General features: G+C 43.7%; 2 long non-coding RNA genes across 6 annotated transcripts in view; one reads left to right on the plus strand and one right to left on the minus strand.

Annotated features, from left to right (window-relative positions):
• LOC110341527 overlaps positions 1-10,598 on the minus strand; it is a 31,037-nt gene extending 20,439 nt beyond the window's left edge. The window contains exons 1-2 of one of the 2 annotated variants that reach the window (XR_002383504.2): positions 10,416-10,597; positions 2,028-2,252 (exon numbers count right to left, since the gene is read on the minus strand). This is a non-coding gene — a long non-coding RNA (uncharacterized LOC110341527). Of the gene's footprint in view, positions 1-2,027; positions 2,253-10,415 lie in introns of both variants that reach the window. The other variant, XR_005876228.1, reaches the window with a different exon arrangement.
• A 3,001-nt stretch (positions 10,599-13,599) lies between these two features.
• On the plus strand, positions 13,600-16,817 carry LOC110341627. 4 transcript variants are annotated; one of them, XR_002383592.1, is made up of 2 exons: positions 13,600-13,646; positions 16,079-16,817. It is a non-coding gene; the product is annotated as an uncharacterized LOC110341627 (long non-coding RNA). The 4 variants fall into 4 exon arrangements; XR_005871310.1 differs by lacking the exon at positions 13,600-13,646 and adding an exon at positions 14,553-14,825; XR_005871307.1 differs by lacking the exon at positions 13,600-13,646 and adding an exon at positions 15,476-15,560.
• The last annotated feature ends 288 nt before the right edge of the window (positions 16,818-17,105 follow it).

Raw genomic sequence — 17,105 nt, forward strand, 5'->3', positions numbered from 1 at the left:
TCACTCACTACCACACTCACTCACTACCACACTCACTACCACACTCACTATGACACTCGTAATCACACTCACTCACTACCACACTCACTATCACACTCACTCGCTACCACACTCACCATGCTCAGTGCCACACTCACTAACACACTCACTAACACACTCACTCGCTACCACACTCACTTTACGTAGTGTTGGGGCATTTTATACATGCTGAGCAAGCACTCTACCATCTAAACTATATCCCCAAGCTCCATTACTCAGAAGTTCCTCACTCATTTGAAGTAGATACTTGTGTTTTCAACAAAAACTTGTCACCATCGCACACACACAAAAAATTGCTGCTCGTTTCCATTTCTTTGCCACTCCCAGGTTTAACATACTATGCTTTCTGTGACTATAATAAACATTTCCTGGGGCTGTCTACCTCCATTTAGATAGCTCACCCCATAACCCACACAATTCTCTATCGCCTTATGTTTACAGTAAGTAGCATACAATAAGCAAAGAGAGGTCACCCTACATGTTTATTATTTGTCATTTCCTCTTCATCTGGTGTAAACTCTAAGGGAGCTGCATCTGCTTTATTCATTAATTAGCATTCTGTTTTTAGAGCATTCCCTATTGAATAGCTGACATGAGTTGTTTGGGCTCCTACAAGTAAGCTCAATGACTGACCAACAAAGACTTGAATGAAATCCTTTCTTTACTCTATCATTACACTCTTTGAAACACATAGAAATAAGTTCACCAGGAAAAGCTACACCATTGCAAGTCAGCATCAGAGACACCTTCCCCCACTCATGGATCAACGAGGCACCAGCCATCGGTAAGATGAGCACAGCATTGAAAGTACAACACAGTTAAGCCAGGAACTGAAGTCAAAAGTAGCAGGGCATCAATCTGATGCCATCAGTGATCATGAATTTCTTCCAAAAGGAATCATTGTTACTTTACTGTCACATTATAAAACCTCAAAGTCCTGTGACATAGAGCCCCTTGTGAAGGGGACTCTGAAACTCTGCCATTGCCCAGACTAATGCACCTTGTCAATGCCATTGCTTCTCTCTCAGTGTCCTGTTGACCCTGAGGATGCCTTGATCCAGTCCCAAGCACAAACTTACCAATAGGCATCTTCCCTAAACCCCTTCTGACCGCCACCTAGAGCCTCTGGCTGCAAATCTGCTTGTCTGCAGACAGGACATACAGACAGACATGCAGGACGTATTTCATCCCTGAGGTTTGTAGATAAGAGGTGCATCTTTTCAACAAACTGTTTCCAGGAAGACAAGCAAAGGAACCAGGCTTGGGAGAGGCCCTGACCATTTCCCTCCTCAACTGTCCCTGACACTTGCCTCATGCTGCACAACAGGCTAGGACATGGCTGAGATATGATGTATCAGCTTAAGACCGGAACTCAGACCACCAGTACTCACAGAAAAAAAGCTGGGTGTGGTGGCGTCCATCTATAATCCAGAAACTGAGGATCCTGAGGTGGGAAGATTCCTAGAGTTTGGTGCTAAATCTACTTCAGCTTTGTCAGTGAACTTGCAGTAGTGGCCACACCCTTTGGGCGTGGTTTCAGGTGCAGACATGACCCTTTTAAGGTAGAGGAGACACAGCCTTCCTGCTCCAGAAGATGCAGTCTCTGCCCTTCTGATGCTCTTTGAGACCCAAGAGAGCATGTGCTCACAACTCTACCTTAAAAGGACCAGGTCTACAGCTGAAACTATGCCCAAAGGGTGTGGCCACTATTACAAGTTCACTGGCAATGCAGGATGCTACTACAGGACCTTGTATCAAAAAAAATTAAATAAAGGGATGGAGAGCAGCCAAGGAAGGCACTTGACATCAGTCTTCGACGGGGAGAAGAGATGTGAATTACGTGTGCCCTGGCCAAAGGTTTTCTACTCATTCTGAGGTCTCTTGTTTCTCCCTCTGTCCCTCTCCACACAGGTTCGCAGGGGTCCTCGTCATCGGGAAGGGGTACAACACTCTGAAGCCCCTGCATGGAAAGGGGGTTCGCCACTTACTTTGCAGCTGTTGAGTACAGGACTCTTCCTACGCACAGGGCACATGGCAGCACCCCTGACACTCTGGAAAAGACGAGGCGTTCCGAGGCAGCAGAGCACGCTGTCCTGATCCCCCTCTCATTTCCCAAGCAGCTGTCATGTCTCCACCCGTTGCCTCTGGAGGTGATGAGCTGTCTGGCTCAGTGTCACTGAGCTCCACAATGTAAATCACAGAAAGTCTCTTGCCTGAGGAAAAACAATTAACAAGAAATACCAGGATTACTGTCTGCCACATTTACAAATTGCTGCAGCTCACACTTTTCTCTCCGACAGTTTACACCTCCCAACGTCAAGCTGTTCAAATGTCTCGTCTTCTCCCAAAACGGACTTGGAGTTCTTGACCTCCTTGAGCCATCCATTCAAATAAACAAGCCAAAAGGCTGTGCGTAGCAAAACCCGTAACAGCTCATCTTGGGGGAAAGAGTGCCTGCTCTTACGGTTTTTCTGACTTGCTTTTTCTTGTCCCTCCAACTTGAAGTCACATGACCTCTTTTCAATTAAAAAAGAAACACGAATTTCTAGTTTTATCCATTTGTGGTATGTTGTTTGCACCCTTCTCAGATGTGAGTGAGGGAAGGGATGTTGTTAGAGGTATGATAAGGAATAAGGCAGGGTTCTTCCCTCTACAGTAATTATCTAACATAAAATTTTCACAGTGCTGATCTTTTTTGGTTTATTTTAATTTTTGTTTTGTTTTTTTAATTGAGGATTTTCATTCATTTTATATGCCAACCACGTTTTCCTCTCCATCCTCTCCTCCCATTCTCTCCCCCCACCTCCCTTGAGCCCTCCCCCCCCACTCCTCCTCCATTCAGAAGGAATAAGGCCTCCCATGGGAGTTAACAAAGTATGGCATATCAAATTGAGGCAGGACCAAGCTCCTACCCCTTGCGTTAAGGCAGGCAAGGCATGCCACCACAAGGAATAGGTTCTAAATAGCCAGCTCATGCACAAAGGACAGGTTCCGGGCTCAATGATAGGGGCCCCACAAAAGACCAAGCCTTATAACTGTCATCCAGATGCAGAGGGCCTGGGTCAGTCCCATGCCAGCTCCCTACCTGTTTGTCCAGAGTCCCTGAGCTCCCACAAGCTCAGGTCAGCTGTCTCTATGGGTTTCCCCACCATGATAGATGGGGCCTTTATGGGGTTAGGGAGAAACCTGGTGCCAGGGAAACTCCCAGGAACCCACAAGGATGACCCCAGCTAAGACTCCCAGCAATAATGGAGAGGGTGTCTGAACTGATTTCCCCTGTAACCAGATTGATGACTACTCTAATTGTCATCCTAGGACTTTCATCCAGAAACTGATGGAGGCAGATGCAGAGATCCACAGCTAAGCACTGAGGCAAGCTCCAGGAGTTCAGTTGAAGATAGTGAGGGGGGATTATATGAGCAACAGGGGTCACGATCACAGTGTTGATCTTGAGCAGTATTGCAAATACCCAAAGCAGATGGCTTCCTCACACTCTGCTTCATCTACGCAGGAGCATTACCTCACAGCAAGATGGCATTTGGAGGAGAGACATTGAAGTGTGGAGAACACACTGAATGGGCCCCTGCTTCCTGTTGCCTCTTGTCCTCGCTGAGGGTGAGAGACAGCAGAAAGGGACACTCTGTTCACTGAGAACGAGCCACAGGCATTCATGTCTTTATAACCAGGCTGCTCAGCTACCAAATCTATAAAATGTGCCCAGGAAACAGTCCACCCTGTCTAGCTCACAAGGTCATGCAGTACTGGAGAGGTTTGGTTTATTAGGGACGTCACTGGAGCTCTGGGGATTGGAAGTGGTGGCTGGGAGGGTGCACTGCGGAAGGACTAAGCTGAAAAGCTCTGTCAGGCTGGCAAACGGCACAGGAATTCAGGGTGAAGAGAGAATTCCTTCTTGCTTTCCTCTCTCTCCTTGTATCCTGGGAGAAACTTATGATTAACGTACTTAAGGCAGAAGATGACAAACATTTCAGAGTATTATTAAGCTGCTATGCAAAAGACAGAGAAATATATGTTATTTTCCCCACAAGGTGACACAGAGAAACTAGATAAGATGAGGGACTCTGCAGACTGAGGAGCCCAAAGGCTGTCTAAAGAGTGCAATGCTAATGTTTCCACTTGAGCTTGTTTGCAGTGATGTAATGTGAGGCTACGCTAAGTTCTTATTCTCCCGAATGCTCCAGGAAGCCAAATATGCATGCATCTTTGTGTGTATCTGTATAAATTAAAACCAACAACTTAAAAATCAAATAAAAACAACACAAGGTAAAGGCAAGATACACAGACATTAGAACCCAAAGCAAAAAGCATGTAAGATGTCACCTATACATACACATACATACAATTGCACACATAAACACACACACGCCCCCTACAGCCCTCCACAAGCACACACATGAAAGTATATACATACAAGATCACACACACACACAAGCCTCTCCCAAGCACATACACACATACAAGATTACATTCACAAGCCTCCCCCAAGCACATACACACATACAATATTACACTCACATACAGAAGTACACAAACTTACACACACAAAAGAATGCACGTACAAACCCCACACACAAGGACACATATACAAGCTCTCCCACAGACACACACAAGCCTCCCCACACACATGTGAGAGTCTGGAGATCCATAGACAGTTATGGAATAATCATTTTGTATACTGTGAATGTATTTTGCTCTCATTGGTTTAGTAAAGAGCTAAATGGTCAATAGCTAGGCAGGAAGAGGTTAGGCAAGACTTGCAGACAGGGAGAGAACTCTGGGATGAAGAAGACAGAGTTACCTGGAGACACGGGAGAAGCAAGTTGAGCATGCTGTGGTGAGGAAAGGTACCAAAACACATGGCAGAACAAAGATAAAAATTATGGGTTAATATAAGATGCAAGAGCTAGTTGATAGCAAGCTTAAGCTATGAGCTTATCGTTTATAATTTATAATAAGTCTCTGTGTGGTTATATGAGTCCTGGCTGGCAGGGCAAAACTTTCCACCACCAAGTGGCACCCAACATCTGGTACATACATTCACATAAGGCCTGAGAAAGCTTTAAAAAAACAGAGCCACATGTGGCTTCCCTGTGACCAAAGTCTCTCCAATAGGCTCAGCCATGGCAGTACAGAGACTGCTTGTGGGCTGGAGCCATGCAATCATGCCATGCAACCACGCCATGCACCAGTTCCATGCACCAACACCATGCACCAGCGCCATGCACCAGCACCATGCACCAACACCATGCACCAACACCATGCACCAGTTCCATGAACCAGCGCCATGAACCAGCGCCATGCACCAGCGCCATGCACCAGTTCCATGCACCAGCACCATGCACTAAGCTGAGTCATGACAGTGGCTGACATAGCAGTTTAAGATTTGTCTACTGTGAGCAGAGGACACCACAGGTGCTCAATAAAGACAGATCCAGATCCTAAGCAGAGCACAGTGTGCTTTAAAATGTACATAGGCTTAAGAAAGAAAAGAAAAGGGATACAGACAGTCATATAAAAATAGTTTAAAAAATAATAATGTCTTTAAGCAACGAAATAAAACAGTAAAGGAGACTAAGCTGTATAGAGATGAGAAATACACAGGGAGTCTGGGTCCTGTGTTGTGTTGTACCAACTTAAATTTTTTTTTTGAGACAGGGTTTCTCTGTATCGTTTTGGAGGCTGTCCTGGAACTCTCTCTGTAGACTAGACTGGCCTGGAACTCACAGAGATCCGCCTGCCTCTGCCTCCCGAGTGCTGGGATTAAAGGCATGTGCCACCAGCACCCGGCTAACTTAAAATTCTTTGATTGCTGATGGAACAAACTGTAGCTGCTTAGAGACATGGGATTATGGAAACTCCCAAATTAAATGAACCAATATATTTTAAAACTATTTTAACTACACAATGGAAATAAAAATATACGTTGCATTGGAGAAGAGGCTATGCTTTTGTTTCCACTGAAAGCAAAAGGTTATAGATTCCTTCCTGGTTAATAGAAATCAGATTAGATTGGGGAAGACTCCTGAAAATCCTGGATGCAGACATAAAAAATAAATAAACCTAGAAAATCTACAAAACAGATGATGTATATTTTACCTGCTTGAACACAAAACAGAAAATCATCACTGGCTTATGTACAATGCACAGTCTCTGCTTGTGTTAATGCAGATGTGTGTGCTACCTTTAAAAGTTTATGTGTTTTCAGAGCAAGGGACCAAGCATCATTGAAAATGGGTGGCCCAGGTGACCCAGCCTCTCAGAGTGCATCTGTTGCAATTTCCTCAGCATTCTGCATCCAGAATAGCTTCAGGGCTCCTGGCTGAGATGGTCCAGCCTCACAGACTACTCCAGCCAGGACTTGACCATTATCCTAATTTTCTCAGGGTCCCTCAAAGATATAGACAGCAGGAAGCAGTCTAGAACATACAATGCCCAGTTTCCCAAGATATGGGGTAGTGTGTTTGGTCATTCAATGGGGTTGTGGATATTTTCATCATTTGGGGGGGGTTAGTTACAAGTTGTTATTGGTCATAATCAGAGAAAAAGCTAAACAAAGGGATTAGATTCAAGGACCACTTTCTGAAGAAAAAGTAGGTATAGGGATGATAGGGGGAAAGGGTAGAGTGTTGAATTTACTTTAATCCAAAAAGCAACTATTAATCTCAAAATGTTTTACATTGGTATAGATTTGGGTTTATTGATACAAATTTAAAGTTATTTTTATTATACTGAATGTATGTTTCTTCTCTTGTTTGGGGTATTGTGCTTATGCAGTTCATTTAAAAATGTAATGTATAATTAAGAAACATAGGTTAGCAGCCATCTATAATAATCAAACTTGTAGTCATATTAGGTATATTTTCAAAGTTAAGCAAATATAGTTAGATAAATAGATTGTCTTCAAATACCTCCTAGACCTACAGAATATGGCATGTAAGATGTTTAATAATCTGAGGCTTTTTATAACAGTGAGACCTGTCTGCTCCTGACAACACCAATCCCTGACAACACCAATCTACTTCAGAGAAGATGATGAGCATTGAAGAAACTCCAAATGGAGTTTGTTTTCTTTATGGCAAAAGCAATCCATTTGGTAAAAAAAACTATCCTTAATTAGACTGCTGACAGTATGCTGTCCAAACTGAAAAACAGAACACTAAAGAAAGCAACTGCCAAACTTTGCCAAGGCAAGTTAGGTCAGTCCTTCAAGATTCCTTACTTCTCAGAAATGTCTGTCAGATATTCTAGGGCTGCAGGCTAAAGATGGATGCCCCAATACTGCACAGAAACTTTGGGTGACTGTCCAGGCAGTCAAATGCCCCTGTCATTAGGCAATATTACAACCTTCTGGAATCTTTGATGGACTTAAAAACTAAATAGTTAGACATAGTTTTCCTTAGTTATGATAAAAAGTATAAAACTTCAGGGTCACAATGATAAGGTAGATAATAGAATATTCCCCCTAAATTGGCCAAATACAAACGAACTGGATATTGTAACTGTAATTCTTACTTGATAACTGTTTTGTTGTATATAGTTTTTACTATGCTAAAGTTAAACCCTTCTGTTTTAATTAGACAAAAAAGGAAATATTGTAGAATAATTTTTCTGTACACTGGGAAGATGTGTTGCCCTCATTGGTTTAATAAAGAGCTAAATGGCCAATGGCTAGGCAAGAAGAGGTTAGGCAGGAGTTACAGACAGGGAGAGACTTCTGGAATGAAGAAGGGTGGAGTCACCTGGAGACACAGGAGAAGCAATGCTGTACCTTTCCTCAGAAAGGTACCAAAAACACATGGTAGAACATAGGTAAAAAATACGAATTAATTTAAGACGTAAGAGCTAGTTAATAACAACCCTAAGTCATTGGCCAAGTATTAATTAATAATAACTCTCTGTGTGGTTATTTTGGGAGCTAGTTGCAAGGACATAAAATTCTAACTGCAGCAGACATCTTGACAGAAGTCAAAGAGATTAGGATAGAGTAAGTATGCTTTCATCATTGTTACCTAAGGGACACAATAGTCTGGTAAATTCCAACAGTATCATTGGCACCTGTGTTGGACTCTTGTTTATTTGTAATGAGTTGTCATTTAGCCTGGTCTTTGATATACATCTTTTTTTAATGCCTATGGCATCACTAGTCATTGCTAAAGATCAGTTGCTGCAGAAATGCCTGCTTGACCCACTAGAAAATCTTCCAAATTATATCCAACTACATGTGCACATGGCTTATTGCCAGTGTAATCCCATGCCCCCAACAATTTTGGATGCATTTGATACTCATGATTCTATTCAAGGAGCCATTGTTGGTGCTACATGGATGGCAGCCAAGATGGCTTTTGGAGAAAAAGTTTTTAAAAGATCAACATTTATCAGTTTGGTTCTTCATTAAGTGAAGCACATGTGGTGAAGGGAATAATTAGTGGAGTTAATTGTGGCTTCACAGAGAACCGAGGGGAATCCAGTGAAATGCCCTGACATCCACCAAGAGCAGTATGCTCAGTGGTCCTTCAACTAGCTGCAATTAGCAAGAGAGGAAACATATGTATGGTTGCTGGGTGTAATTAATCACACGCCTCTCTCACAAGCCTCTCCGGAATGACAGAAGGCATGTCCCCGTGCTATGCCTCAGCACACCATGTAGTCGTAATTAGCTCCCACAACTCAGTTGTTCCTTGGCTTCCCTGGTGGATTGGTTCCTAGATTTTCCATGTTTTAGTCATGTTTGTCAATGTGGCAAAATACCGGAGGGAAAAAAAAAACTTAATCAAGGAAGGATTTATTTAGACCCACAAATTCTAGAGTCCCAGGCCTGAGGAACTTGTCTCTGCTATGTTTGGAACGCTGAGCAGTGAGGCAGAACACTACGGCAGGAAACACGCAGTGGAGAAAAATGAGTCACCTCACTGGTGACAGGAGATCAAAAGACAGAGCAAGAAAGAGGCTGGAGAAAAGACGTCCCTCTCCAAGACACACTCCCAGCAATCAACTTTCTCCAAACAATTCCCACTCTCAAAGTTTCCAACATCCAATAGTCCTTTAATTATCAACCCATCAATTAGCAATCCATTCATTGGGTCGAGGCTTCAGGACTCAATCAGCCCTGGAAAGCCTGGCTTCTAAGCTCGCTCTGTTGAGGGTTGTGATGGATTATTGGTTGTCAGTTTGACTACATCTGGAACTAAATGGAATCCAGAAAGTGGAGGGCACACCTGTGAGGGATTTTTTTGGCTTGGTTTGAAGTGGGTATATCCATTTCTACTCTGTACCTTTGAAGAAGGAAGACACAAGGTTTGGATCCTGACCTCGAGGCAGGAAGAAAGTCTTCAATCTTGGCCACACCTTCGGCTGGAACCTAGATACAGACATGGAAGACAAGACGGAAGTCCTCCCTTTGTCGGCTTGTCCTTGCCTTCCTAGAAAGTCGGTTTCTTCACTGGCATTAGAGCCAGGATCCCTGCACCTACTGAAGACCCGCTGAGACATCCATCCTCGCAGACTGAGCAACTTTCTGGGTTCTTGAACTTTGGGTTCATAGCCAGCCATTGTTGAATTTGCTGGATCACAGCCTGTAAGTCATTCTAATAAATACCCTTCCTAGAGAGAGAAAGATTTATTCTGTACTTCTGTTTCTCTAGAGAACCCTGACAAATACAGGGTTCAAGACACCAACACACAAGCCTTAGGAGGATAATGCATATCTAAACTACGATACCCAATGAACATGAAAATCCTTGCAATTGCATTAAAAAGTCATTGTAGTTTCATGTACCCTAAACATATTCCCCTGTGTACTTCAAATTATCTCTGTGTTAGTACCTAATACAATGCAAATGATACATAAAAAGTTATTATACTGTGTAAAGGTATACTTATATTGCTATATTTGTTTTTCAAAAATTTGGCTTTTACTCTTCTGGTTTCCTTTTTATATTTGTTTTTTGAGAATGTCATACATGTATACAATGAAGTAAGATCATATCTACCCTTCATTTTCTCCTTTCAGTTTCTTCCACAGACCCCCACCATGGCTTGTTTTTATAACTGCTAAAGTTCTGTTAGTGTGTCCATATTATACATGACTATGGGCCCATTCACTGGATGTGAGACACCAAAAAGTGCATGCATCCTCCATAAATAAAGCTTCGTTCTGCACCAACAATTTTCATTGTCAATTTCTCCTCAGTATGTGATGGGATCTGGACACTCAACTCATCTGTGTTGAATTTGACCGACTTGACCTTCTGAGGGTCTTCTGCAGATCACCGCAGCTACTGTGTGTTCATGATGATGATAGCCATGTTACAAACAAAAGGCAACACTTCACACTCTTCTCTCCATCCTCCAGCTCTTACCTTATTTCTGCCTCCCCGTCCACAATGTTGCTCAGCCTTGGTGGTGATGGGGTTAATGATGTAAAGGTACCATTTAGAGCCGAGTCCTCAGTCTTCATTCTCAGCCCTCTGACCAATTACCCGTCTCTCAACTGACTAATGGCCACAGCCGGAAGAAGCCTCTGTCAGGAAGTCTGAGTGCAGCTGAAGTGTGTGGTGTCTCCCACAACAGGGTCTTAATGTGTGGTGATAAATGTTAAGTGTTTAGAAGCTGTTTTAAAGCAAGACCGCTTATCAAAGTAACAATATCAGGCTCTGTGGTAGGGCTCACAACCTTCCTAGCTATGAGCTTTCTGTGGAGCAAGACCCAAATCCGATAGGAAAGTGCTTGGCTATTCCATAACAGTGCTGCCATTGTTGCACGGGGACACATCTTGCCTGGCAGATCAATATTGCAGCATGCTGGCTTTACCACTAAGCAAGACCACTGATGTCTTTTCTGGAAGAGCAGGCTGTGCAGCGTCTTTCAGAGCTATGAACGACATCCAGCACAAAGGAAGTCTCCCAGCTGGTTTGAGATTGATTTCCATATATCCTGCAGCTGAAGTGTGTGGTGTCTTCCACAACGGGGTCTTATCATGAACTGACAGAGGATAACTAACGGCACGGGCAATGGACTACGTTGTTTCAGAAACTTCTGAGGCCTCCTTGACTAACGTCTTCTAGGGAGGCACCCCATGCCTTGCACTGTGACTCCCACTTAATAACCCATGCCTTCTGGGAGTAACACTGTCCATCCACACTGGGTGATTCAACTGGGGCTCCTTCTTAAAGCTGTATTTTGTAATTGGCTTACAAACTAGTGTGTTTCCCTAAGGCATTTTTCATCCATTTTTCACTTTGGTTAACCCACTCATCACCACTTCCTCTCAGCCATTCCCTGCACCGATCCTGCTTAATCCTTTATCCCCTCTTCTTCCTTTTCACAAATGTTCTACTATTCTTCATCTTATTTTAGGTTGGGTTGTGAGATACTAGGCTTCCATATGGCCTTTCATGCCCCTCCCTTTGGATAATCCCTGTTTCCCCCCATACGCCCACATATTTCCAAAGAAATGTTGGTTGAATCCATGTTGTCAAACCTGCAGTCATGAAAGACCATCTGTGTTTCCTATCTCCTCATACTTGAATTTATGCCTCTTGCACATTCTTTTTATGTTTCTCTGGGGATGTTGGGTTTCTCAGCCATATCCTCACTAAAATATGCACCGCTCATTGTAGTAGTTTGAAAGTAATTGGCCCCTATAAGCACATAAGGAGGTGTGGCCTTGATGAAATAGGTGTGACCTCTTTGAAAGATGTGTGTCATTGTGAGGCAGGCTTTCAGATCTTTTCTTTTGCTTAATCGTCACTCAGTGTCACGGTCCACTTCATGTTGTCTTCTGATAAAGATGTAGTCAGCACCATTTCTGCCTCCAAGCCCCCATGCTCCCTGCCATGATGATCATGGACTGAACCTCGGAAAATGTAAGCTATCTGTTCCAATTAAATGTTTTTCCTTTATGAGTTGCCATGGTCATGGTGTCTCTTCACAGCAATAGAAACCCTCACTAAGAGAATCATCTTCCTGGGATGAGGGAGCATTCAGTAACCCTCTCATAAATTGTTGGGGCCTAGTCCCCACAGGGTCTCTGAGTTGTTTGTCAGCTGATAGCCACAGGTGCATCCTGTTTTCTAGTCCTGGCTTACTGCCCCCACATTGCCCTACTGACATCAACATCTAGCAGGAGGAAAATATGCTCTCTTCCATCTGGGGTTTTTCTACTGTGTTGTAAGACTATATATAAGACTGCTCCCTCCTATAAGAGAGAGACCTCTTAGTACTTGCAAAATAAAGGCAATTCTTAGTACAAACAGCTGGACATCTGGTCTTTGTTTTCCTAATACCTCAGAGTTGCTTGTGGCACAGGCCCTGCAATTGGAGGTCCCACTGAGATCCAGAGAGACTTGGAAAGACTGGGAAAGATTGGCCAGAAAGAAGACTCAGGAGAGGAGAGACTCAAGACAGAAAAGAATTAAAAACAAGTACCTCAACTTCTAACAGTAAAATTGAATGGTCAAATCCCCAGGCTTTTGCTTGAGAGATCACTTCTAAGGAGAAGGTGTATTGAATTAATCTCCAGCTTTTCGCCTGATCCATTGAGGTCAGGAAAGTAAAGGGGAACTGAGAGATCACCCTCAAAGGCTGGCCAGCAAGTAAGGTTATGAGGGTGTATTGGAAAGGGGTACCAAGTTAGGGGTAACAGGTTAAATCTCCAGGCCTTTGCCCACAAGGTCGGGAAAGAAAGGGGAACCTGAGAGATCACTCTCAACTGGAGAGTGGATTGAGTAAATCTTAAGGCTTTTTCCTGAGGGATCATCCTCGGTTGGAGGATGGATTGAAAATAGGTGAATTGAAAATTGGTAATAGTTAGTAAACGAGGTACTGGTATTATCCAGACTAATATGGTTTGATGAAGCAAGACCCGAGGAAGCAGTGGCCCAAGTGATTCAACATATAAAACAGTTAAGATGATGCATCCTTACAGACCCCCAAAATAAGGACTTATACAGGTTTCTGAGTTTTGTCATGATCCCCATGATATGATCAATGCCCCTTAACATCAGGGAGTAGTTTGGAAAGAATGACGCCCACATTCCCAAATATTGTTTATAAATGTTTGTTTACATTTATACAGGGTCGGTTATAAGGTTATAAGGTCAATTTTGTGAGTCATCTCTAAAAACTTTTTACAAGGAATGGGTATGGCTGTAGCCCCTGAGAAAAATACCAAAAGCCTATAACATGGCCTGAGAGCCAAAGAAATCTGCATGGAAGAGTCTATAGAGTAGCAAACAGTTCAAACAAATTTTTAAAAAATAAAAAGATGGGAGGTTTTGGGGCCTAGTCCCCACAGGGTCTCTGAGTTGTTTGCCAGCTGATAGCCACAGGTGCATCCTGTTTTTTAGTCCTGGCTTACTGCCCCCGCATTGCCCCACTGACATTAACATCTAGCACGAGGAAAACATGCTCTCTTCCACCAGGGGTTTTTCTACTGTGTTGTAAGACTATATATAAGACTGCTCCCTCCTACAAGAGAGAGACCTCTTAGCACTGGCAAAATGAAGACACTGCTTAGTACAAACAGCTGGACATCTGGTCTTTCTTTCCCTGATACCTCGGAGTTGCTTGTGGCACGGGTGCTGCAATAAGTGAGTGTGTTAATGAGTATGTTATTAATGAATGGTACAGAAGCAGGAAGAATCCTCTCCTGGTTGTGTAAATTACAACGACCATTAAACCTTTGAGATCCACAGAAGGGCTGAGGATTTGAGGTGCAAACAAGGAGACTTTAGCCGAACACAGTCTGATGAAGGGTGAGAATCCGTGTGTAGAGGTGGTAGCCACTGGCCTGCTTGCACTGAGTGCACAGCATAACCCTTGGAGAAAGACATCACTCTTTCTGGCACTATGCTTTAAGATTTGACTGCCTAGTCAGTTGCTGGCTTTCTTGCTGCTGTCATTGCTGCCCTAAATTGTATCTCTCGCACTCCCTCCATCACTACCAAGGTGATGTGTTCCTTAGGTGCAAAATAGAGATGCTTGTTACTTGTGAAGTGAGGCCCTTGGAGAGAATTAGATGTGTGTTTGTACTATGGAGATTTGGGGATCATTTCATAAAATCTTAGCTATGAGTATTCTAGACCTGAGTTTGGACAATGTTGTGGGAATCTGGTCCCTTTAAGCAGTGGTACTGGGGTTACTAGCCCTTTGAACATAGTCTCCTCAGAGTACATGACCAGATAAGACCTGAGGAGAGGGGTCGTGTGCTCTCTTGGACATGGAAGAAGGCTTCCTGACACCATGGCTCAGTGACCTGGTCCAGAATTTTCCCTATCCTTTCCTAGTAGACAGAGAGGCAGCTGTACCATTTCATCCTGTATCCATGTGTGATTTTCATTTCATCCCTTAAAAGACTTCTGTGGATTTTCAACTTATCTGTGTTCCCCCCACACACATGGGTGGACTGTCCCCATGACCCCGAAGGCCTCCTGAGCCCCCACCTGGACACACAGGCTAACTGAATAACCCCTCCCCCTTCCCCCCCACCCATGGAGTCCAGGCAGCTGTCCTAGCGCCACCAGGTACTGCTGGGAAAACACCCTCAGAGCTTCCTTCCATGATTGAGGACATGGGCTGGTCTCTGCCAGCCCACTCCTTTCTTGCCTCCCTCCATCTGGCCACTCTGGCACAGGCTTTCAACTCTTCCTGCTTCTGAAAATGGTCTGTCTGATGTTCTAGGCCTGTAGCCGAAGTCGGATGCCCCAGCGTTGCCCAGAAACAAACACTGGGTGACTGTCCAGGCTTGCTTGCACTTCCTGCTCACTCGGGTAATATTACTTTACTTCTCAGGTCTCTGATGGGGTTGAAGACTGGATAGTTACAGTCACAATCCTCTCGAATCTTAGCTAAGGGCTTATTAGGCATGAGACTTAGACTCCTTAGGATGGGACAGCTGTGTGGGATCATTGTTACTCCACTCCACTCTCAAGGTCCTTAGAAGCAAGGGTTGACAGCATCTAGCCCAAAAAGGACCAAGTAAACGAGACATAAATGATTTAACAGATTGGTGGGTTAAAAATAAAAGCAGTATCATCTAGACCCTGATTTGTCTCAGACTCCTGTTTGGATAACTTATTTCTAAAGATCTGAAAGACAGACCCTTCCCCTATTGTACATCATTCACCTCTGACCGAGTGAGACATGGACACCAGGAACCTGGTAATCCACTGAAAATTTGCCCAGCATGGAGGCTCCTGGACTGCATTGTGATTCCATCCAGCTGGCCCTTCTGGTGTTACCCCTTTTGCGGTTCTACTCACATTTTGTTTTACCAGAAGTTCCACTGTGGTGACAGTATCACATTCAGGAGTTCTTCTCATTGTTGAGATAAAAAGAATATCAGATCAAAATAAAACACAGTGAGACCTTCCATCAAACAAAAGTGAGAAATCCCATTTACTGGGTATTTGTATTATCAGGAGTGCGGGAAGTGTCATCATAGACTCTGAATGCTGGCTATCCACACCAAACCGGACGTGGTTGCTCTCGTCTGCAGCTTACAGGTGACAAACACGAAGGCTCAGCCAGGAAAACGGTTTGTCTGAGAAATCAGTTCACGGGAGAAAGGGTGCAATTCAGGATCACACACCCAGACGAGCAAACATAATTTCCATCCAAGAAACCACATTGTCGGCCACCAAAAGAGAGTTCAATTCTGAGCTAATTTGCGTGGGTTACCTTCTTGTAGGTTGTTACTTTTTAAGTCTAAAGACAATGACCCAGGGGAAAAAAATAAGAGCAGGCGTAGTGTCCCTAGATGCCTTCCCTCCAGTGCCCGAAAGGGATTTTATCGAGTGGTTGGAGATTGTCCCGTGAACCTCTGCCACCTTCAGTGCCGCTTCCGCAGAAGGAGTTTGGACCACATCACAGCTTACAGTGGGAGCGAGACAAGGTGCTCTGTATGGTAGTGATCCACTCAGGGTGACAGGTGGCAGCCCTCTGCCCTTTAAGAAGCAGGCAGGCTTATTGTTCCAAAGCAAGTCAGGCAGACCAACTAACTTGTTCTTATTAATTTATCCAGGAATCTATTGACTTTTGAGAAATTGCACACTACATGGGATAGATAATGAGAATGAGAAGACATCAGACAAAAATCATATCTGACTGGGTAATTAGAGATAATTCTAGAAGCTGAAAACGTCCGTCTCCTCAAATGCAGGTACAATGTGCTAAAAAAAAAATAGGGAGACCATAATTGACAAAGGGGGGTGATGCTCCTGGTTGGGGAGCTCAGGAACAACCAGTCTAACTAACGATGCCCGGCTGCTCTTCCACGGACTCTTCTGCTACCTAAGCCCAGAGAGAAGCCATCCCATCTGGCTCATGGCTCATGCCTACCCCCTCTGTAGGCAGAAGTGATGAATCACAAACCAACTTCAGCATCCTTCTCAACTCCTCTGCAACAGCAGCCGACGGGAACGGGGAAAAGGGGCATCCAACCCCAACCCTTTACCTCAGTCAGCTTCCTGGGAAGTCCTGTGATGTAGGAAACCTGCATAGCATCGAGCCCCAAAGGACCTGAGACAGAATGGATAAAGTGAAAGGCTATTCTCCTGAGGACTTGAAACCATGCTTGATGATCCCCCAAACTCTCGGCCACGGTTCTTCCCTGAGTCTGTCTAAAAGACAAAGAACAGTAGTGTGCTCTAAAGCAAACTTCTTAAAAATTCCTGTCACAGCCTGAAAAGTTGTATATGATCATTAACATATAAAGGTTACAGGAAGCATACACTGATAATAAAGCACAGAAATCAAAGCAATTATTTGGCTTGAGTATAATTTTATCATTTATTAGAGGTGATTTGCATACTAATGAGGTGGGTGTGACTGCTTGCTTTTACATGAAGAAGTAAATTTTGGCTATTTCATACTAAAAGGACATCTTCAATATATTCTAGAGTTGATGGATACTTTTATTCTACTATGGTCAATGCTGAGAACTATACTTTGCACAGACACATAGCACAAAATGGAAAAAGCATGCTTAGTGGATATTTTAAATATTTTTTGAAAGTGCTGTCCTAATTCCAAGCCCAAATTTGTTTAAT

The sequence above is a fragment of the Mesocricetus auratus genome, unplaced genomic scaffold (assembly GCF_017639785.1).
Source record: "Mesocricetus auratus isolate SY011 unplaced genomic scaffold, BCM_Maur_2.0 Super-Scaffold_4256, whole genome shotgun sequence".
NCBI classification, from domain to species: Eukaryota; Metazoa; Chordata; class Mammalia; order Rodentia; family Cricetidae; genus Mesocricetus; species Mesocricetus auratus.